The 23,859-nt window shown below is 38.7% G+C and overlaps 1 long non-coding RNA gene across 2 annotated transcripts in view; it reads right to left on the bottom strand.

Moving 5' to 3' along the window:
* The window catches only part of LOC106084905 (uncharacterized), a 417,203-nt gene that overhangs the window by 196,882 nt on the left and 196,462 nt on the right, over positions 1-23,859 (bottom strand). For both annotated transcript variants that reach the window (XR_009398537.1, XR_009398536.1), the window contains exon 7: positions 6,975-6,995. This is a non-coding gene — a long non-coding RNA (uncharacterized LOC106084905). The remainder of the gene's footprint in view (positions 1-6,974; positions 6,996-23,859) is intronic.

The following is a 23,859-nucleotide window of genomic DNA, read 5'->3' as shown; positions in this document are numbered from 1 at the left end:
TCTTTATTTTAAAGTTTTGGTTCTTTTAAATATCAAACCTCACTTAAAGATGTTCAATATTCCAACTTTCTAAGAAAACATTCCATTTGGTGAAAAATATTTACCATCATATTAAGGATTATAAATTATATTTAAATATATCATCTTTATATTAAAGTTATGGTTCTTTGCTCGTTCTAATTGTTAAAATCCATATGCATCTCCGATTATTGAGCTCGTCTCGAAAGAGAAACAAACAAATATTGTAAAATTTAATGATCTTCGCCCTAACAGGCAAAAATTTTGAAAAATGACGAATTCTGCAGAGTCCGTCCGGGATTCGAATCTGGGCACACGGAACAACAGCGAGAGCCATTGCCGTTGTCTTAGCGTTCAAAGCCATCAACACAACTTCCAACAGATGTACAAAATCATGTGTAGTACGAAAGAAGTGAAATTTGTCACAGAAAGAATGTCTGTCATTACACAAAAGTACATGCATTGGGAAAAGTACAGCTAATAGACAGGGTTGTCGAGAGTGGGTTATGTGGTAATTGTATCATAGATACGTTTTCGCTATTAATACGATTCCAATACAACTGAAGCCATCACACCTAATATGGTTGAAAATTCTTCTAACCAAAGACGAAACGCGTCCCATAGTGGCTGGTGTGTGTTGTTATCTTTGGCTTTCCTTTTCAATTTGCATCTCCGATTATTGAGCTCGTCCCAAAAGGGAAACAAACAAATATTGTAAAATTTAATGATTTTCGCCCTAACAGGCAAAAAACTTGAAAAATGAATGAGAAAAATCTTAAATATTTTGCCAATTTTTTTTCAGTGTACCCACCACTTTGGATTGTAATAAAAAAGTACACAAACAAACTACTTGAAGCACAACCATCTTTTTTGGCAGCCTTCCCTGTATATGGCACACGATTCAGAGATGCCACATTCAGACCTTAAGTTACTGGTTAAGTAACTGGTTTCTGCAGAGTTATGTGGCAACTACGGACACTGTGTTATCCTTGATACAATGTCCGATGTTTCAGGCAATGTGGATTACACCCTACCCGAGCCACTCTTTGATAAAAAGTACTGTACCACTATTTCTGATAGAACCAATTGGAACTACGATATCCTTGGTAACAGAAGTTACATAGATTTCTATACGAATGGTTCCAAACTAAACGAAAAAGTGTGCTTTGGAGTGTACTCTAAAGATCTAGAACTGGTTATATCGAAGATGTTACCCGACCACTGCAGTGTGTATCAAGCAGAGATCCTTGCAATTAAGGAAGTGGTGGAATAACTATGAAATAATGTCATTACCACGATTGACGTAAATATTTTTACAGATAGCCAGACAGCCATTCATTCCTGGAGAACACAAAAACCGCCTTCGACTGTCGCAGATCTCTCTAATCTAGGCATGAAGATGTCTACTGCTTTTCTGTCATTGGCTAGAACAGCCAATGTGTCAGTCATGACAGGTCACTGTCTGATCGGAAAACATGCTGACAGGCTGAAAGTCAACGACTGTGAGGACATCGAAGAAGAAAAGATTATAGAACAACTTATGTGTGTGTATGTCCCGCACTGGCAGTCAGAAGGAGTTCCACTTTAGGTTCTCATTGCCATGTCCGTCCGTCTGTCAGTCGAAAGCACGCTAACTTTCGAAGAAGTTAAGCTAGCCGCTTGACATTTTGCACAAATACTTCTTATTAGTGTAGGTCAGTTGGGATTGTAAATGGGCTATATCGGTCCATATTTTGATATAGCTGCCATATAAATCGATCTTGCATCTTGATGTCTTGAGCCAGTAGAGGGCACAATTCCTATCCGATTCGGCTGAAATTTTGCATGAAGTGTTTTATTATGACTTTTGACAACTGAGCTGTGTATGCTTCAAATCGGTCTATAACCTGATATAGCTGTCATATAAACCTATTTGGGGTCTTGACTTCTTGAGCGTGTAGAGGGCGCAATTCCTATTCGATTTGGCCGAAATTTTGCACAACGTGTTTCGATATGACCGCTAAGTATGGTTTAAATCTGTCCATAACCTGATATAGCTGCCATATAAACCAATCTTGGATCTTGACTTCTTGTGCCACTAGAGGGCGCAATTCTTATACGCTTTGGCTGAAATTTTGCATGAGGTGTTTTGTTATGAATTTTAACAACTGTGTGGAATATGGTATAACCTTCAATATACATGTCAAATATGGTTCGAATAGGTATATATCTTTATACAGCTCCCCCATAAACCGATCTCTCTATTTTACTTTTTGAGCTCCTAAAGGGCGCAATTCTTACTCGAATTGGCTGAAATTTTACACAATGACTTCTACTATGGTCTCCAACATTCAATTCAATTATGAACCGAATCGGACTATAACTTAATATAGCTCAAAAATTAAATCAATTATTTTCATTTGTCCTTTGTTTAGCTAAAAGGAGATATCGGGAAAAGAACTCGACAATTGCGATCTATGGTAGAGGGTATATAAGATTAGGCCCGGTCGAACTTAGCACGCTTTTGCTTGTTAGCCTTCCTTTCGAAGACGTCTTTGAACCACATTGTTTAGTGCATTTGTTTGGGACAAGTAGGCTGTGTAGCTTTAATTAGGTTAGAGGGGAATGATACCAGACATTATATATCTAGGCCTCCACGGAAGCTACCGTGTGGCCTAGATGATTAATTACTCTCATTTCTCTCTTTGATGTTAATGGGCATCGTTACTGACCAATGTACCAATTGGTACCACGCTGACGTTCCAAGCTAATTTGCAAAGTATATGAGTGCATGAGAGCAGTGGTTTAGGATATAGTTGGGAATTTCGTTAAGCAACTAGGTAACGACCTAAGTCAAAGCTTAAAATCGATACCAAGTTAAGCTCGTATTATTTAAAGATAAACTTAAGAACAAAGAGCGACTTGGAATCAGAGAGCGATCGAAATTGTCATATTCATTCCAAACATTAAAGACACAATTCAAATAAGTCTTCCATTAAAAAGAACATGAACATTGGCATCATCAATTGTCCCATTACATACACGTATTTTTATATTGCGAATTACCTTTATTTGGTCTAGAGGTTGAACGCACAGAAATTTCATGTACTTGCCTTCATTGTTATTATATGCTGCGTTCATGTCGCCCATACACCAAGTACTTAAGAACATACAAATTCGTTCTGCGTAAAATGGCTTTCCATATGTTATCCTTTAAGGATATTATGCCAAAAAAATTTGCTCCGCGTTATTTCAAGAAATTCTCGTCGATAAGGCAATATACTTGATTGTCTGCCAAGGGTATGCTGAACAGTATGCAAAACAAACACCACAAATGTAAGCTTATTCAGTCTTAGATGGCGAAACATAAACATTCTGCAGGAAAATCCAAAACTTAGCAACAGGAGTGGGAATAACAATTCAAAATAATATAAACATTTATCGACAATCCCCTTAAGGAGCCACATTCTCAAGTTATTAAATTATAAAGGAAATTCCTTGTAAGGATTCTATACGTTGGGGGGTCGAAAAGATGAGAAGACTCAATCGGCGTTCGCGGCATGTACACACATATTCCTTATATATTGATAAGATTGTACCAAAAAGGAGAGCTAAAGCAAACATTTTGAAATAGTGGGATATATCGAAATCTAAATAAAAGTAAAGTAAAAGTGTGCTAAGTTCGGCCGGGCCGAATCTTATATACCCTCCACCATTTGTCGAGTTCTTTTCCCGGCATCTCTTCTTAGGCAAAAAAAAAGATAAAAGATTTTCTCAGCTATTAGAGCGATGTCAAGATATGATCCGGTTCGGACCACAATTAAATTATATGTTGGAGATCTGTGTAAAATGTCAGCCAATTCGAATAAGAATTGCGCCCTTTGGGGGCCCAAGAACTTAAATAGAGAGATCGATTTATATGGGACCTATATCAGGCTATATACCGATTCACACCATAATAAACATTGATGGCGTTGATGGCAATGAGAGGATCCGTCGTACAAAATTTCAGGCAATTCGAATAATAATTGCGACCTCTAGAGGCTCAGGAAGTCAAGATCCCAGGTCGGTTTATATGACAGCTATATCAGGTTATGAACCGATTTGAACCTTATTTGGCACAGTTATAGGATATCATCATAAAATACTTCGTGGAAAATTTTAAATCGGATAAGAATTGCGCCCTCTAGTGGCTCAGGAAGTCAAGATTCAAGATCGGGTTACATGGCAGCAGTTGTTGTAAGTCATAATAAAATACGTCATGCAAAATTTCAACCAAATCGGATAGGAATTACGCCCTGTAAAAGCTTAAGAAGCCAAGTCCCCAGGTCGGTTTATACGACAGCTATATCAGGTTATGGACCGATTTAAACCATACTTGGCACAGTTATTGGATATCATCATAAAATACTTCGTTCAAAATTTCATTCAAATCGGATAAGAATTGCGCCCTCTAGTGGCTCAAGAAGTCAAGATTCAAGATCGGTTTATATGGCAGCTATATTAGGTTATTGACCGATTTGAACCATATTTAGCACAGTAGTTGGACGTCATAGCAAAACACGTCGTGCAAAATTTCATTCCAATCGAATATGAATTACGCTCTCTGGAGGCTCAATAAATCAAGACCTTATACCCAAGGTGTCGAGAAACGTCGACCTCTCATTTTATTTTTTACGTACGGGAATAAAAAGAAGTCATTCGGTGTCAAGTCAGGACTTTACGGCAAATGACTCATTACATCGATTCATTCAAATCGGATAAGATTTGCACCCTCTAGTGGCTCAAGAAGTCAAGATTCAAGATCGGTTTATATGGCAGCTATATATGGTTATGGTCCGATTTGAACCATACTTGGCAAAGTTGTTTGATAAGATAACAAACTACTTCGTGCAAAAGTTTAATCAAATCGGATAAGAATTGCGCCCCTTAGTGGCTCAAGAAGTCAAGATTGAAGATCGGTTTATATGGCAGCTATATCAAAACATGAACCTATATGGCCCATTTACAATACCAACCGACCTACACTAATTATAAGTATTTGTGCAAAATTTTAAGCGGCTAGCTTTACTCCTTTCGAAGTAAGCGTGCTTTCGACATACAGAGGGTATAAAAACCAAAAACGGTTGTGGATATCAAAGAAATTCTTTATTTCTGTGAAAGTTCGTTCGATATCATTATGTATGGAACTCTATTTCCTTTGCATGGCTACCACAGAAACGCTTGCAGAAGTCCAGACGCTGAACCCAATCTTCGACGGTTTTCAAGCATAAGGCCATATTATCATTGAAGGTAGCGTTTCCTGTTCACAGTAGCGTGCCGGTCTTGATCATCACGGAACTTCTTCCGTGATGATCAAGATCGGCACGCTACTGTGAACAGGAAACGCTACCTGCCAACGCTACTGCCCAATGACGCCGCCGGCCCATGAACCGCACAAAGCCGTAATTTTTTCGGGATGCAATGATGACTCATGAAGTACGTATGGATCGCTGTCCGACCAATAACGTATATTTAGCTTATTGACGAAGCCATTCAGTGAGAAATGAGCCTCATACTCTTAATATTGAGGCCACTGACTCCGAATTTCGGTAATAAATTTTAATAATTTCGACTCGTTGTTGGCTCGTATATCTTTTGATTATGCAATGAAAGTCTTTCCATCACTTGGATCGTTGTGAAATTCTATGACGATTTAACGATGTCCATGTGTCTGTCAGTTGTAATCACGCTACAGCCTTCATAAATGGAGATATTGAGCTAAAATTAGGCATAGATACGTCTTTTTGCTGCACACAGGTTAAGTTTTTGAACGAGCCAAATCGGTCCATATTTGGATATAGAAGCCATAAAGATCGATCTGCAATTAAGGGTCTGAAACCCATAAAAGCTGCATTTATTATACGATTTCGCGCTGAAATTGGAAAAAGTGAGTTGTTTTTTTAGTCTCCTGACATTCGACCAAAATTTGATTCAGATCTGACTTTATTTAGATAATTGCTGGTTAAGTGTCTGAAACCCTTAAAAGTTACCTTTATTATCCGATTTCACTGTGACTTGTATTAAGCCTCCAGTCATGAATATGATCAGAATATGATGCAGATCAAACTAGATTTAGATATATCTGCCATATACACAGATCTTTCAGTTCAGGATATTAAAAAATTAAAAAACGTATTTATTGCTTAATTTCAAAGAAACAGAGAAACAAATGTAGCACGAATAACAGAATTTTCTGACATTAAAAATTCTTGTATTTCTCTCCACCCTATTGCATCAGAAGCCACATATCCACTAAAGAGGATATCAAAAAAGACTGTTGAATTCTATCACTTAACGTTGAGACATTTACGCATTTCCGTTTGAAGCCAATCTGTGTCCCACATGAAGAAACCTGAAGAAGTTTTTTCCATTGTCTAAACAAATTTTTTGCCTATAAAGCGTTTGTATGATTCTCCCACCTCAATCGGGTATATTTTCTCGAGCATATAAATGCCTATACTCAATTTTGCAAGGATATTGCTCGGAGTGTGCTTTGTCTAAGTGTGTACTCATCCTATTTTACTTTAGTCTACCCATCCATGGCTATGCATACCCAATTGCATGAGGATCTAGCCTGGAATTACTCCTGACAGAGTTGATCCTTAAGTTGATGCAATCTAAGCAGAGGAATTTATCTCGTATTTTTATAGTTTAGCTTAAGTGGATACCTGTCATAGTTATGCACACTGATGCCACTTCTCTCTCTGCCAACCATAAAGGCATTTTGCATTTAGTGCACATCCTTTTGATTTGCTTTGTCGTATATGAAAGTTTGAACATTTTGCATAGTTTTTAATGAAATTCAAATGTGTGCAATCTGTTGTTACGGTTGTGGTTATGCAAGTAGCACAATTGTAGGCATACTTTTTGCATTTATGTATATTTGTAATGTTTTAATTTTAAAATTATAATTAGATTTATTATGACATACTTACATTCTGAAGTTTGTCCTCGTTCTGCAATGATAAATAAGAAAAGAAGCGATCTATTATTGTATATTGAAATTAGGTTTATGGACTTTTGGAAACTTGAGCAAAACAGTTAATTGAGATATATGTTGATTGAAAAGTAAGAAGGTATCCAATTGATGATACTATGCATAGTATCATCAAGGTACCTAATAGATCCACTTTTTTATTAAAAAAATTGTGTTCAGCGACGAAACTAATTTTTGGCTCAATGGGTACGTAAATAAACAGACTTGTGGATTTCGTGAAGATCCGCTAGAATCATTGCAAGAGCTACCAATGCATCCCGAAAATGTCAAGGTTAGGTGCGGTTTATGGGCTGGTGGTATCATTGGATAGTACTTCTTCAAAGATGATGGGAATCGTAACGTAACTGTGGATGGTGATGGTGATGATATCCATTTTTTTTTTTTGCCCAAAATGCAAGAGCTTGACTTGCATGACATGTGGTTTCCACAAGACGATGCCACATGCCACACAGCACGCGTAACAATGGACTTATTGAGAGGCGAGTTCGGTGAACATTTTATTTCATGTTCGGGACCGGTCAATTGCTCTCCTAGATCGTGCGGTTTAACGCCTTTAGGCTATTTTCATGTCTATACAGACAAGCCCGCTTCAATTGACTCATTGAAAGACAATATTGAAGGATTTATTCGGGAGATACAGGCCGAAACGTTGGAAAGAGTATACCAAAATTGGACATTCAAATTTGGTATTGGAGGTCTTCTTAAACAAATGTACGAAAATGAAAAATAATTTTCTTAATATTGTATTTCCAGTATATCGGGGTTTTATGTCGCTCACATCATATTTCACGGGCACGCTGGAAAGCTAGTTTTCAACAAAATGTCGGAAACATCTTCGTATAACATTAAAGTGCAGATCGCATTTTTGATCCGATTTTCTTGAAATTTGAAGCCTAGATATATGTGTTCCTCCGATTTGGACCAATATTGCAATAGTTTGGTAATTTGCCAACTGATCTTCAGGAAAATTTGCACTCAAAATTTTCTCTTGGAATTAATTAAGTAATTTTTTTGAGATCTCGGTTAAGATTTAGATGTAGCTCTCATATATACATATGACCATCAACAGACCATCATCAAATTTTGCACAATGTCTTCTATGACTATTACTGTGTGTATATAATTTGGTCGACATCGGTTCAGATTTGGACATAGCTCCCCATATACATTCGTCCGATTTTAGTGAATACTGCAATAATGTGGTTATAACTCCACCGATCCTTAAAAAATTTGGCTTGTAGGATTTTTTTTATGGCAGTTGAAATTTTTACAGAATTTAAAAGAAATCGGTGCACATTTAATTATAGCATCCATGTAAATGAAAATAGGGCGATGCTATTTTCAATTCTAGGGCTTTTACAACCTTTTTATTTGATCTCAAAAATGTGTAGAATATTTTCTTCTACCGCTGCCACTATGTCTTGACGAAATCGGATCAGACAAGGATATAATTCCTAATATATGTATGAATCGCATATAAGATCGTACCAATTATTACAGATCTGCTCAAAATTTTGTGTTTTTTTTATTTATCACCATATCCCTGACACACTTCATTAAAATTGATTCCAATTGACATATTGCTCCCATTATTTATGTACTCTACTGAAAACCTCCGCCAAAGTCATCAAAATCATCATCATAATTGGTGCAGATAATGATATGGCCTAATTTAAACTGATAGTGTAACGGCCTCATTCGCAAAACCTTATGGAGCCTAAAAAAATGTTTATGTGACAGTTCTATAACGGAAATACGGCGAACAAGTAAAAAGGCGTAAAGTTCGACCGGGCCGAATTTTGCATACCCACAACCTCTGGTATAAATACAAACCACCTTTCGTCATAATCCGGTGAAAAATGCATAATCTATGCCCCCATAGCAGCTTTATCGAAATATGGTCCGATTTGGACCAAATTCGACACGGATATTGAGAGGTCTCATAAGTACAAGTCATTGTTCAATTTTGTAGAACAATATATTGGTATGTTTGGTAGCCAAATTCAAATATAGTTACTGTTTCAAATTTCAGCGAAATTGGATTCAAATGCGCTTTTTATAGGGCCAAGACTTTAAATCGAGGGATCGGTCTATATGGCAGCTATATCCAAATCTGAACCGATCTGAGCCAACTTGAAGTGGGCTGTCAAAGGGTCTAATACAACTTCCTGTTCCAAATTTCGGCGAAATCGGACCATAAATGCGCCTTTTATGGATCACAAACCTTAAATCGAGAGATCGGTCTATACGACAGCTTTATCCAAATCTGAACCAATCTGCGCCAACTTGAAGTGGGCTGTCGAAGGGCCTAACACAACTCACTGTCCCATATTTTGGCGAAATCGGACAATAAATGCGCCTTTTATGGATCACAAACCTTAAATCGAGAGATCGGTCTATACGACAGCTTTATCCAAATCTGAACCGATCTGGGCCAACTTGAAGTGGGCTGTCGAAGGGCCTAACACAACTCACTGTCCCATATTTTGGCGAAATCGGACAATAAATGCTCCTTTTATGGGCCCAAAACATTATATCGAGAGATCGTTCTGTATGGCAGCTATATCCAAATCTGAACCGATCTGAGCCAAATTGAAGTGGGATGTCGACTGGCCTAACACAACTCACTGTCTCAAATTTCAGCAAAATCGGATAACAAATGTGGCTTTTAAGGGCATAAGACGCTAAATCGGCGGATCGGTCTATATTGGGGCTATATTACGATATAGTCCGATATAGCCCATCTTCGAATTTTTCATGCTTATGGACAAAAAAGTGCAAAGTTTCAGCTGAATATCTCTATTTTTAAAGACTGTAACGTGATTTCAATAACAGACGTACATGGCTAGATCGTCTTAGATTTTTACGCTGATCAATAATATATATACTTTATAGGGTCGGAAATGGATGTTTCGATGTGTTGCAAATGACAAAATGAATATACCTCCATCCTTCGGTGATGGGTATAAATAAGATTTTGTTATACCCTCCACCATAGCATAGGGGTATACTAATTTCGTCATTCAGTTTGTTTCACACCAAAATGTTAATCTGAGATCCAATGAAGTATACATATTCTTGACCGTCTTGACATTCAAAGTCGATTTAGCCCTGTCCGCCCGTCTTTCCGCCTGTCGAAAGTACGCTAACTTTCAAGGGAATAAAGCTAGGCGCTTGAAATTTTGCACGAACACCTCCTTTTAGTCTGTGAGTCGGTTGGGATTGTAAAGCGGCTATGTTGGTCCTTGTTTTGATATAGCTTCTATATAAATCTATGCTGGATCTTGCCTTCTTGAGGCTCTAGAGGGCTCAATTAATATCTGAATTGGCTGAAATTTTGCATGAAATATTTTGGTTTGACCATCAACAACTGTGCATAGTACAGTCCAAATCGGTTCATTACCTGATATAGCTCCTACATAAACCGATCACGGATCTTCACTTCTTGAGCCGCTAGAGGGCGTAAGTATTGAATTATTTGGCTAAAATTTTGCATGAGGTCTTTTGTTTTGACTTTCAATAACTGTGCCAAGTATGGTCGAAATCGGTTCACAACCAGATGTAGGTCCCATATAAAGCGATCTCCAGTTCATAATTCTTGAGCCTCTAGAGGGAGCAATTCTTGTCCGATTTGACTGAAGTTTCTTCCATGATTTTCAATATATGTTTTAAATATGGTCCCAATCGGTCCATAATTTATTATTTCTCCCATATAAACAGATCTCCCGATTTTATTTCTTTAGCCACTACAGGGCGCAATTCCTATCGAACTTGGCTGAAATTTTGCACAATGAATTCCACTTTGGTCTCCAACAGACAAATCGAGATATCGGCCAAAAAACTTGACAAATGAAATCCTGGGTGGAGGGTATATAAAATTCGGCCCGGCCGAACTTAGCACGCTTTTACTTGTTTATTTTTATAAGTTCCTGATGAGTTTGCCCATATTGGACATTATCAGTAAGAGTCTACAAACATTTTTATTATGTCGCACATTCGTAGGAAAGGGTTATGGAAAAGACACTAACCCCCAGTCGACTGCTTTTTAGCCCAATCAATGGGTCCTATCCTTCTTTTCCTAGCATAGTTTTTCCTTTTAATCTGGTTGTCTGCATAAAAGACTTGTCCTGTCGCATTGTTATATACTACCTGTACGTTACAGAAAGAACTCGATATATTATAAAATCCTGTTGGTTTATTAAACAATGATCTAGCTATTGTTTAAATGTATTGCGGACAAAAACATTTTCGAGGTTTTGAAATATATATACGGGGGTTAATACTCGAAAATATACATATCACAATCTCATTTAAACATACTCTGATTAACTAATACTTATGGGTATATGTATATGGTTTTAATGCACCTGTACTCAGATAGTTTTTGGCAATTTAAATTTATGTGTTCGCACTTAGTGTTCATTTTAATGAGACATTTTAGCTTATCAACGACAGTTTATTCCAACACAAATTGACAAATTATTTTCGCATCCGTGTAATAACGTGTGTTTTAGTGTCATGCCGGATTTGCGCCGATGATAGTACAGCTGCCTACTAAATCACTATGCATTTTAATCCTATGCACAATAGCTGGTGTCAATGCAGTAAACCGATAGAAGAATTTTCAAATATAGAACTTTAATTTTAATTGACACCGAACTTTTAGCAAGACAATAAGGGTGGGAAGTTAGAGGTAAACAAAGTGACATTTTTGTGTATAACTAATTTCATAGATAGCAATAGACAAGTTTTTGAAAAAAAAAAAAATAATAAAGTAAAATTAAAAACGGTAAAAAGTGTTTAATTATTTTTTACAAACAAAAAAAGTCTACTCAAACTTAAAGGGTTAAGGGATACACGGACATTTCAATAGTCACTTCTAAGAGATGAGGCCCCTGTGGACCTTAGCAGATATAACCCCACATCTTTTGATCTATAGATCTGAGCGGCACAAATGTTAAAGACATTTGGAGAGGGGGACATAATCTTTCAGTAAAATGCAAATTTTTCCATGCACATTCCATTTGGGAACAGGTTGAACAGACGAACAACCCAGCGAATTACCGGCCAATGTGCTCTGCGCTCTCCAAGGGTATGGAGAGCGTGGTTAACCATCATCTTATGAGATACTTAGAGTCCAATGGCCTTCTTAGCGACAGACAGTATGGGTTCCGCAGAAATCGCGCAATGGGAGACCTAATGGCATTTTTGTCGGAACGATGGAGTCGCTCTACCCACCAGTTTGGTGAGAGTAAGGTCGTGGCTCTGGATATCCCCGAGGCATTTGATAGGGTCTGGCACGGTGCACTTTTATATAGGCTTGTCGCTTTTGGAGTCGGTAATAACTTCGTTCGATTTATATCGAGCTTTCTCAGAGATCGAACTATACGAGTTGTTGTATTGTAGATGGGTTCTCATCAGATGAGTATACATTGACCGCAGGTGTGCCACAAGGCTCTGTCCTTTCCCCTTCCCTTTTTCCTATTTTCATTGACGATCGATTGGGTCAGACTTCAGTCTACTCATTTTCCGACGACAGTAGTCTGTGTCATTCATATTCATTCGACCATAGGCCCAGTTCTCAAGAAATTGTGGACAGGAGGCGCATTATAGATGAGACGCTCTCCCAGGATTTGTTGGCCATTTCCGAGTGGGGTAGAATGAACAGAGTAGACTTTAACGCACAGAAGACGCAGTGCAGTTTCTTGTCTCACAAGAGATTCACTGATCCACTTCAATCATCGATATCTATCGACGGTATAGATATTGAACAGTCAGATGCTTTTGATGTTCTGGGTATGAAGAAACAATGTGATGTCCGTTGGTCAAAACACGTAGTCGAAGTGTCGAAAGAAGCATTCAAGTGTTTGGGTGCAAGAAATATTTCACCTTTTCTGATCTTCTCAATATCTATACTACCTACATCAGGCCGAGGATGGAATATAACTCTCATATATAGGCAGGAGCTCCAAAATCATCCTTGGAGCTACTTGACCGGGTTCAACGGAGAGCGATGGTGTAGATTGGGGACAGTAGGGTATACAACTCTATTACTTCTCTTGAACATCGTGGGAATGTGGGTAGCATTGTATTGCTCTATCGTTATTTTCATGGCGTATGTTTCAGGAATATTCGTATTCTTATCCCTGACGTTAGGATGTTCACCAGGAATACAAGACTTGTCAGGAACTCACACCCGTTTGTAATTGCTTGGCCAATCGACCGAACCATGCATTACCGAGAAAATTAGTTTTTCGACCGAACCATTCATAAGTGGAATCGACTTCCAACTAATGTCTTAGCTATTCACCGCATCTGCTACCGTGTCTGCATGAATGCTGTCTAGGCCCACTTGCTATGCTGTTTGATCTAGGGGTTCACTAATGTAGCGCTGAACCTCTTGCTCTAAATAATGCAGATCCACCTTCAGGCCTCAGGGCGACAAACACCTATCCACCATATGATGATTTGGATAGTTACTGCGATAACAGCCCAGAAGTTGTTGCTTAGACAACCTGTAGATATATCTTCGAACGGTTAGTATCATTGTCTCCCGATGGAGGTGGTTCACGTGACAACTGAGCGGACAGCCCGTCGCAATTCGAAGAGCAGCATTCTGATAGATCTGAGTATTATTTCACTGAGTGTCACATAGCTGATGACACCACAATGGCGTTGCATAACTTACCACAGACCGGCCGATTGTATTGTACGTGGTCAAGGTTTCTTTTTAGCACCTCAAGTGCTGCCGGTAAGTGACTTGAGGACCTTACCGAAAATAAGAGCTGTCAAATGTGACACCAAGTATTTTGAGACACCGGATGGTCGGAATCGCTTTTTCATCGACTATCACAGTGAACAATGTGGATGAAGATTTGGCGGTAGATATCTTCAAATCTCTTGCAGCGTTGAGGTACACTCAGAGAAATTTGCTTTGTTAGCTGAAACAGCAGAAAGTCTGGTGAAAATGGGACAGCAGTAATTTGTTGCTAAAACAGCAAACATTTCCTGCCGTTTTCAAATTTTAAAAAGTTAAAGAAAGCTCAAAAATTTCAAAAATATTTAAAAATTTTTATATTCATTCTTATTTTTCAATTTTACAAGCACATTACTTAAATTTTTTAAAATTTTCTACAATTTGATAATTTTTAAATTATTAAAATATTAACGACGAAATGCGTCAATTGTTGTTTCAAAGTTCAAAAATTTTACATGGATTTTTAAAAAGTTCAAAATTTTTAATTTAATATCAGCAGACTGTGTTTGCCGATATCAGCAGACTAGTTTTTCTAGGTGTAGAAGTTTAACCTATCGCATTGATGACACCATCAATGTGTGGGTGCTTGATGCCATGATGGTACAATCGTCCGCATATGCTACGATCTCTATGACGACTGGAAGGGGTGGAATGGAGAATAGGTAGATGTTACAAATATAACAACCCGTCCTGTGGAACTCCCCTGTTTCACAATAAGTTGTTTCCACTTCTTATCTCTAAATTCCACAAATGACTGGCAGATAATTAGCGACCCAGCGTTTCGGGCCAGGCTGGAGAGACGTGTTGGCGATGTCCTCAATTGGTTTGGCATGGCTGATCATGTCAAATGCCTTTGATAGGTCCAGTGCCCTTAGACCCTCCTATAGCATGGACTAGGCTGATTGAAGCCACAGCAAATATGTCTTTGAAATCCATACTGATGTTCGGCGAATAGAAATTCTCCATCGTGAGTTGGTAGAAGTGGCCTCTTGCTTACTGTTGGGTGAAGGGAGTTCGGACTGTACGACTTCTGCGTACTTGGGTCCTTTCCAGGCTTCAGTAACAGAATCACTCTGCCAATCTTTCAGACATTGGGTATTATAAGAGTTTTCAAAATGGTGCGGCGTTCAGAGGTTATCAAGTCCGGTGGTCGACCGAAGGTTAGTATTATGGGGAGGTGGTCCGGGGCTCAACCCTTTTTATATGAAAACATGAAATGAAAAAAAAAAAAAATTCATATTCGTTTTCATATGAAAGCAAGCTGACAAAATGACTTTTTGATTTTGTGTTTACCCAATACAGGTATCAGAAATGCTATGAAAAAAAATAAAACAACTTTAATTTATTGATTTCATTGAAAAAGAATTGAGCCTCTGATCCCAAAGAAATTACGGCTTGCCAGGATATGTCAATCAGGAGACCAAGGAAAGGAATGGAAATGTTTGGCTAGTTACTGAATCTCCTCGTTGTTCTGGTGGGTCCATTCTCATTCACCGTACAAAACATGGAGACTCTGCCAAAGCTATACTCCGCCGGTCGTTACCTGGGGAAGAATGCTATGAAAGGTGATACGGATTAAATTCTCCTAGAACAAGGTGATTACGGTCAGACAGTAGGCCACCAAAATCGGGCCTGTAAACTTGGTCATTAATTGGGACACAAAAATCAACCGGATCCCGTCTCTCCTCTTGTTTTGATATTGGCAGGGGGATTTTCAATCTTGTGCTATCCGCCAGGCTTTAGAGGTGTGGTCTAAAGTTCCTCAGACAAGTGTTCAATAACGACTGCTGGGTCGTCTCCTGATTCAGATTCAATTTGTCTATACAACTCCTTCAAGCTTATTGAGGTCTGCGAGACAGTCGTAGTTGTGTACGTATACTACTTGTTTCCGATCGCTGTTAGCCTAATCCAATCTATCAATATTTCAGTCGGTGATTGGAAGATAGAGATTACATTCCCTTAGAATGGAGTTAGGATGAGAGGGAACCCTTTGTATACATACCTGTGATATTGAGCGAGAAGGAATATCTTCCTTTTTGATTAGATCCAGTTCTGCGCCTGGACAGATCCCTATAATCTGATCACAGGAAGCAATTAGTTTGTATCGGCCCCGATACCTGCCTGCATCGTCACAAAGTGGGGGAGGCCCAGGCATTTCCGCAATCGGAGATGATAGATGATAGGTATGCAGCCCTGTTATTATCCCTTTTCTACAACTACCATCACCAAGCTGTCCTTTGCGACATATTCAAGGTTCCTGCACCCATAGCACGGCTAACTACAGTCAACTGTCACAGATATTGAATTGGCTGAATTGGTCATATCTTCTGGATGCCGGGCCATAGAGATATCCAATGGAACTGTAGAGCAGACGACCTTGTAAGACTAAAAATTACCTAAGACATTCCAGGTGAACTGAACTGTCAATGTACATATGAGGAGGTCTACCACCTTGCTATTTTTGGCTAAAACTGAAGTCTTATAGCGTCACCTGACTGATTGTAAAACATCGTGATTGACTAAAGGTTGCAAGGTTTCAATTAACGACTTGTGCAGATGCTGATGTGTACTCCATTGGCAAGCAAAGGAGTTCGACTTTGGGCTTTTTATTCCTTGAAAATTTGTATGAATGAGGGGATGAGAACATAGGCAAGTTGTCAGATTCTTCAGATTCAGAAAAGAATTTAAGTGAATTTCTTCCTATAGAAATAAAGAATACAATTTTGAGAACTTTCACAACTATTGATTTCGTTTGATGGGTTGCCAGCTGTATTTTGCGATGCAAATAGTGAGAGAATCAAACTGAGTTAAATTTAATTAGATTTGTTGGCTTACTATAACTACCAATGAACAAATCATTTGCTGTGCCCATGTCACTACGGCCATTATGACTCTCCAGACTCCAGATATTTTCGTTTTATTTAACATTCTCACATAGCCTTAAAGCTAAGCAAGCAACACCGAAAAAAGTATACACCAGAAAATACAAGAGCAAATATTTGCCAGAACATTTTACTAAATAAATTACACATTTTTAATAAACCTACATAAACACCGGCACCACAACGATGCCTCATTTACAGCCAGGCAGGCACATCAGTGTTTGTTTGCACGGCAGCTGGTGTTGATGTTTGGAGCACTGTTGGTGTATTAGTGCTGGTGTTGGTGTATTAGTGCTGGTGTGGCTATCACTTTGGGTTTGTTTGGTCCTTAATGGTTTCGACCATAAAATGAACATTTGTACGAAATAAACAAGCAAGCAACAATGACAACCGTAGCTCTCACCAAGACCGACAGCACAACCACCCCCGTTATTCGCCAGTATGAACGAACAAAACAACAAAAAAACACTGCACTGCCGATTCAGCCAAATGCCAATGAGCAGCAAAGCGGAAGTAAGCTGTGTTTCCGTTCATAATAAGTTTTTGTACGCATTTGCACAAAGCTTAGTCAAGAGCAACACAGACAAAAAAAAAACAAAACCAATCTAAATCCAGAAAAAATATTTGCAACTGAGAGAGCGGCAACTGAAGCTTAAAAACAAACTCCGGCTCAATTTGAATAAAATGAGCTCAATTAATTTGATAGTAATCAACTGGAGAGAAAGCTTTTGGAACATGTCCATCCACATAGGGCATGTAAAAAGGCTAAATATAAACGGAAAAAAAATTAAGAACTGATTCTTGTAATGTTGACGATACGGTTCATAATTTGCGAATCTTCACCGGGTATGTTCGAACCTGCTATGAAAAAGGTCCAGTAGGCAAAGCCCATCTCACTGTTAGCAAGGTGCTACGTTCGTGCTTCAGATCGAAATTCTATTTGTTTCGTATTGTGCCAGAGGCTAAGATGCTCCACAACCAATTCCTGATGATGGTATGGGTTATCAGCTTAACTATTTAAAACCAACGAGGTAGCGGAAGAATGCTGTTCGGAATCGGCCATTAAAATGTTTTCTCTTATCATTGAGCTTAAGCTTGTTTCGGATAGAACTCATTGACTTAAGAAGTTTGCACCCTGTTGTTTAATGGATATTCATGGAAAAATGTGCATTTTTGCCATTATAGACCGATCTGCCAATTTATGATCTTACGCTCATAATAGCCCTATTTATTATTTGATCTCATTGACATTTAGATCAACGAGATGCAATAGGCCCCAGAACCAAATATGATCCATATCGGACCACATTAAGATATAGCTGTTATATAGACCGGTGTGCAGATGTGAGGTTTTAAGCTCAAAAAAACTGACGTGTTTGTACAATTATGGTGAATTTTGAAAATGTGAGTTGCACAAGATCCGCTGATATTTGAACCAAAAGTGTTTCATATCGGACAATATTTAGAAATATGTAACTACCATATAGAACGTTCTGCCGTTTTAGTGAGTTGCACAAGTGTCCCGTACATACCAACCAGAAAGAGCTAGGTTAGGTTAGGTTTAAGTGGCAGTCTGCCATCAGACTCAATTAAACGTTTTCGTCCATTGTGATACCACAGAAACAGAAGAAGGAAGATGCCTTCTTGTTCTACCGTTGAACCTTCCTGATCGCTTTAAAAAGCCCAACAACTTGCAAACGCCTCTTCTTCCTCCTTGTCCCTACAGCTTCTGTAAAAGTCGTTGCTTGCAACCTTCATTCTGTCAGCATGTTTTCCGATTAGACAGTGACCTGTCATGACGGATACAATGACTGAGACGTCTGTTCTAGCCAATGACAGCAAAGCAGCAGACCTCTTCAAGTCTAGATAAGGCCATATAGTTTTGGAATGTTCACAGCCCCCTCTTTGTGACCATCTATCATTCGTTGCCCTTCGGGCTTGGTCCCGAAAACTTTGCCTTCATGTAGCTAGTTGTAGACCCACAGATTCCAGTGTCCCTGGAATGTGTAGGGTAGTTCCTAGTCTCGCAAGCTCGTCTGCTTTAGAATTCCCTGGGTTATCTCTGTGACCCAGCAACCAGAATAGGTGAATTTTGAACTGTTCAGCCATCTCGTTGAGAGATCTGTGACAGTCGGGGCCGGTTTTTGTGTTCAGAAATACGTTCTCCACGGATTTAATGGCTGCCTGGCTGTCTGAGAAGATATTTAAGCCAATCTTATATTATATCTTAGCCATTCCACCACTTCCTTAATTGCAAGGATCTCTGCTTGATACACACTGCAGTGGTCGGGTAAACTTTTCGATATAACCAGTTCAAGATCTATGGAGTACATGCCAAAGCCTACCTGGTCGTTTACTTTGGAACCATCCGTATAGAAGTCTATATAACTTCTGTTACCAGGGATATCGTAGTTCCAATCGGTTCTTTCGGGAAAAGTGGTATAGTAATTTTTATCAAAAAGCGGCTCAAGTAGGGAGTAATCCACACTGCCTGGAACATCGGATATAGCACCACCACCACCAAAATTTCAGCCAAATCGGATTAAAAATTGTGGCTTCCAGGGGCTCAAGAAATCGAATTGGGAGGTCGGTTTATATGGGAGCTATATCTAAATCTGAACCGATATTGCCCATTTACAATCCCCAACGACCTTCATCACTATTTAGTATCTGTGCATAATTTCAAGCGGCTAGCTTTACGTGTTCGACCTCTAATGTAATTTCGGACGGATGGACGGACATAGCTAGATCGACTCAGAACGTCGAGAGGATCTTGGGTCTTGGACGAATACTTCGAGGTGTTACAAATGGAATGACTAGATAAGTATACCCCCATTCTATGGTGGTGGGTATAATAACTACGTCTTTCAAAAATTTAAATCGGGCAAATTACATCTAAATCTAAATCAATTTTCGCACATAATTTGTAGCGTTTGCCTTTGGGCCGATAATTGATGTGTGGCTAAATTGGATTGGGTAATAAATCTCCACCATGATGACAAAAAAAAAAAAAACGACAGGCGGGCTATCAGTACAGAAAGGAAACGCAGACAAACGGGCATGGCTAAGCCGAATCAAGAAGAAGTTCATAGTCAAACCGTACATTTTTTCACAGCCACAGTAGTGGCACATGGTACAGTTACATGCCTGCCGACTATGGAAATATGGGGCTGCAATGAAAGATGTTTGGAAGTAGAGCACGAGTCTGATATCAACATTCGGGACCAACTGTCAAGGGGACGTCCCACACCAACCCCCAAATAGGACGTATTTGCTCATCATAACAATTTTGGGCTCAAAGAGACCAACCGGAATATTTGCAGACTATTGCAAAAAGGGACTCAAACGAAAGGTATTTGTGAGTAGAAAATGAATTTGATATTCAATTTTGGGTCCAAGTGTTTGGTCCCCTTAAACCAATTGCAAAATGGGGTTCAAATAAATGATATTTTAAAGAAGAGCTCGATGTTGATATTTTTCAATGCTTAGTGTTTGGGGGACCACCCCACTCCCCAAAACATCCCTAAATCCGACAAATTTGCTGACCATGTCAATATGGGGTTTAAATGAAAGGTATTGGAGATAATGAAAACGAATTTGATATCAAATTTTGGGGCCAAGTGTTTGGGGGACTCATCATCCAATACACACCCCTTAAACCAATAGCAATATGGGGTTTAAATAAATGGTATTTGAGATAGGAGCACGATGCTGATATTTTTTCAGGGCTAAGTGTATGGGGAACCAACACACTACCCATAACACCCTTAAATCGGACATACTTACTTATCGACCATGGTGTTATGGGGCTTAAATGAAAAGTATTTGGGAGTAGAGGACGAAATTGATACCCACTTTCGGGACCACGTGTCTGTTCACGGAGTTCACACCCCTAAACCCACCAACCACCACCCTGGGGCCCTGGAGTCCACACCTCTAAACACACCAACCACCACCCTGGGGTCCTACTTTCACCCAAAACCCTCATGACAATATCGGGCTCTAACAAAGTCTTTTAAGAATGGAGTGCAGCGTACATCCATTCCAAATTACCCTAAACCCTCCGAGCATATTCATAGACCAATAAAGCTCACATAGCATTCACATAAAGCCATTTATATTGCTATGCTGTAAGTCAAGCGACATACATATACCACTTTCTTAGCTCTTTAATTGTCGAAAATAAATATACAAGAGATAATTATGTTCCATGTATTATAAAAGAAGGCGTAGCGGATCAGGCCCTAATCAGCTAGTTTCATATAATTATGTACTTTGTCTACATATTTCATGCTAGGCCCTGAAATCCTCAACTGGTTACCAAAGAACGTACTACATACAACTTTCGACGTCATGTTGGCACCGGTTATAACTAGACCACCGTCATAATATATCGCATTTTGTTTATTGGGATCAAAAGGAAAAAATTAAGAAAAAATAGGATATGCGTTTCCCTTTTTGCAAAAAAAAAATCCCCTTAATAGCGTGGGACGGATGGTAGTACATACTCGCAAACATTAAGTAGCATAATAATAACATAATAATAAACTTTAGTGTCTTCTTGCTATTCTGTAGGCGTTTGCCCTACAATATTAAAGACTGGATGAGAGATATTGGTCTTCCGACGTCCAACACCATTTGTTGTTTCTATGATACATGACTATTTATTTGCTCGAATAAAAAAGTGGATAAAGCAATAAATGCCAATCTATTTAAAGTGTTTATTTAAATGAAAGAGATTGAAAGAGGGCTCACCCATTCACACACACGAACACACACACTGCTGCAAATTTCTATATATTGTAGTATTAAATATCTCTGTGTATTCACATGTTTTATATAAATAAATAAATATGTTTTACTTGGCATGCAATAAATTGCATGAAATTGCATTTAAATGTGTCCGACAGCTTAACAATGCGATGAATAACTTACACAACATGTTCATGTAATGCACTCTCATACACACACACACACGCACACTACAGTATGGCTAAGTGTGACCATACAATGTGGGAGGACATGGTTGTGTATGTAGGTGTTTTAATTTTATAAACTTCCCCGCCTTTGCCTGCAATGACAACTCAAATTCATGCATTACAGTGTCCTTTTTGCCGAAACTCATGAAACTCATTTTGTTATAAAGCAAATTCATATTCATTACATTTTTGCTGTGGAATTCTATGGGCCTCCTTAAATAAGGGCTGCAAGTTATTATGATAATGATTTATAGTACACCTAATTTTAGTTTAAGGCAAAATAGTATTAGAGTCTGGCTGCAAAAGTGAATGAATAAAATTGTTCTAAGACTTGAAGTTTATTTGATATCGAACAAGTATTTTTAAGACTTAGGAAAGTAAATGTTAAAATCTTACATTTTTACAGAATACAGCATTGAAGTAGGCGATCTAGACATGTCCGTCCGTCTGTTCGTTTGTCTGTTGAAATCACGCTACAGTCTTTAAGAATAGCGATATTAAACTGAAACTTTGCACAGATTCTTTTTTTATACCCTCCACCATAGGATGGGGGGTATACTAATTTCGTCATTATGTTTGTAACTACTCGAAATATTCGTCTGAGACACCATAAAGTATACATATTTTTGATCGTCACGACATTTTATCTATCGATCTAGCCATGTCCGTCCATCTGTCCGTCCATCTGTCGAAAGCACGCTAACTTCCGAAGGAGCAAAGCTAGGCGCTTTGAAATTTTGTACAAATACTTCTTATTAGTGTAGGCCAGTTGGTATTGTAAATGGGCCATATCGGTTCATGTTTTCATATAGCTGCCATAAAACCGATCTTGGGTCTTGAATTCTTGAGCCTCTAGAGTGCGCAATTCTTATCCGATTTGGATGAAATTTTGCACGACGTGTTTTGTTATGATATCCAACAACTGTGGCTAGTATGGTTCAAATCGGTTCATAACCTGATATAGCTGACATATAAACCGATCTTGGGTCTTGAATTCTTGAGCCTCTAGAGTGCGCAATTCTTATCCGATTTGGATGAAATTTTGCACGACGTGTTTTGTTGTGATATCCAACAACTGTGCCTAGTATGGTTCAAATCGGTTCATAACCTGATATAGCTGCCATATAAACCAATCTTGGTTCTTGACTTCTTGAGCCTCTAGAGTGTGCAATTCTTATCCGATTGGAATGAAATTTTGCAAGACGTATCTTATTCTTACTTTCAACTACTGTGTCAAATAAGGTTGAAATCGGTTCATAACCTGATATAGCTGCTATATAAACCAATCTGGGATCTTGACTTCTTGAGCCTCTAGAGGCCGCAATTATTATCTGATTTGCCTAAAATTTTATACGACGGATTCTCTTATGACCATCAACATACGTGTTTATCAGTCTGAATCGGTCTATAGCCTGATACAGCTGCCTTATAAATCGAATCGGTCTATAGCCTGATACAGCTCCCATATAAATCGATCTCTCCATTTTACTTCTTAAGCCCCCAAAGGGCGCAATTCTTATTCGAATTGGCTGACATTTTACACGGGTCTCCAACATATAATTTAATTGTGGTCCAAACCGGACCATATCTTGAAATCGCTCTAATAGCAGAGCAAATCTTTTCTTATATCCTTTGTTTGCTTAAGAAAAGATGCCGGGAAAAGAACTCGACAAATGCGATCTATGGTGGAGGTTATATAAGATTCGGCCCGGCCGAACTTAGCACGCTTTTACTTGTTGTCCATAAGCAGGTTAAGTTGGAAGTTCGGCCGATTTAGGGTCTTAGGCCCATAAAAGCCACATTTACTACCCGATTTTTCTGAAATTTGGGACAGTGAGTTGTGTATGGCCCTTCGACATCCTTCTTCAATTTGGCCCAGATCGGTCCAGATTTGGATATAGCTGCCATATAGACTGATCCTCCGACTTAGGATCTTAGGCCCATGAAAGCCACAATTATTATCCGATTTTGTTGAAATTTGGGACAGTGTGTTATATTAGGACCGTCGACATATTTCTTTAATTTGGCTCACATTGGTTTATAATTGGATATAGCTGTCATATAGACCGATCTCTCAGTTTTGGTGCCATAAAAGGCGCATTAATTGTCCGATATCGCTGAAATTTGAGACAGCGAGTTGTGTTAGACCCTTTGACGTCCTTCTTCAATTTGGTCTAGATCGATCAAGATTTGAATATATCTGCC

This window comes from Stomoxys calcitrans, chromosome 5, assembly GCF_963082655.1.
Source record: "Stomoxys calcitrans chromosome 5, idStoCalc2.1, whole genome shotgun sequence".
In the NCBI taxonomy this organism is placed as follows: Eukaryota; Metazoa; Arthropoda; class Insecta; order Diptera; family Muscidae; genus Stomoxys; species Stomoxys calcitrans.
This window is presented reverse-complemented; position numbering and strand designations above follow the sequence as displayed.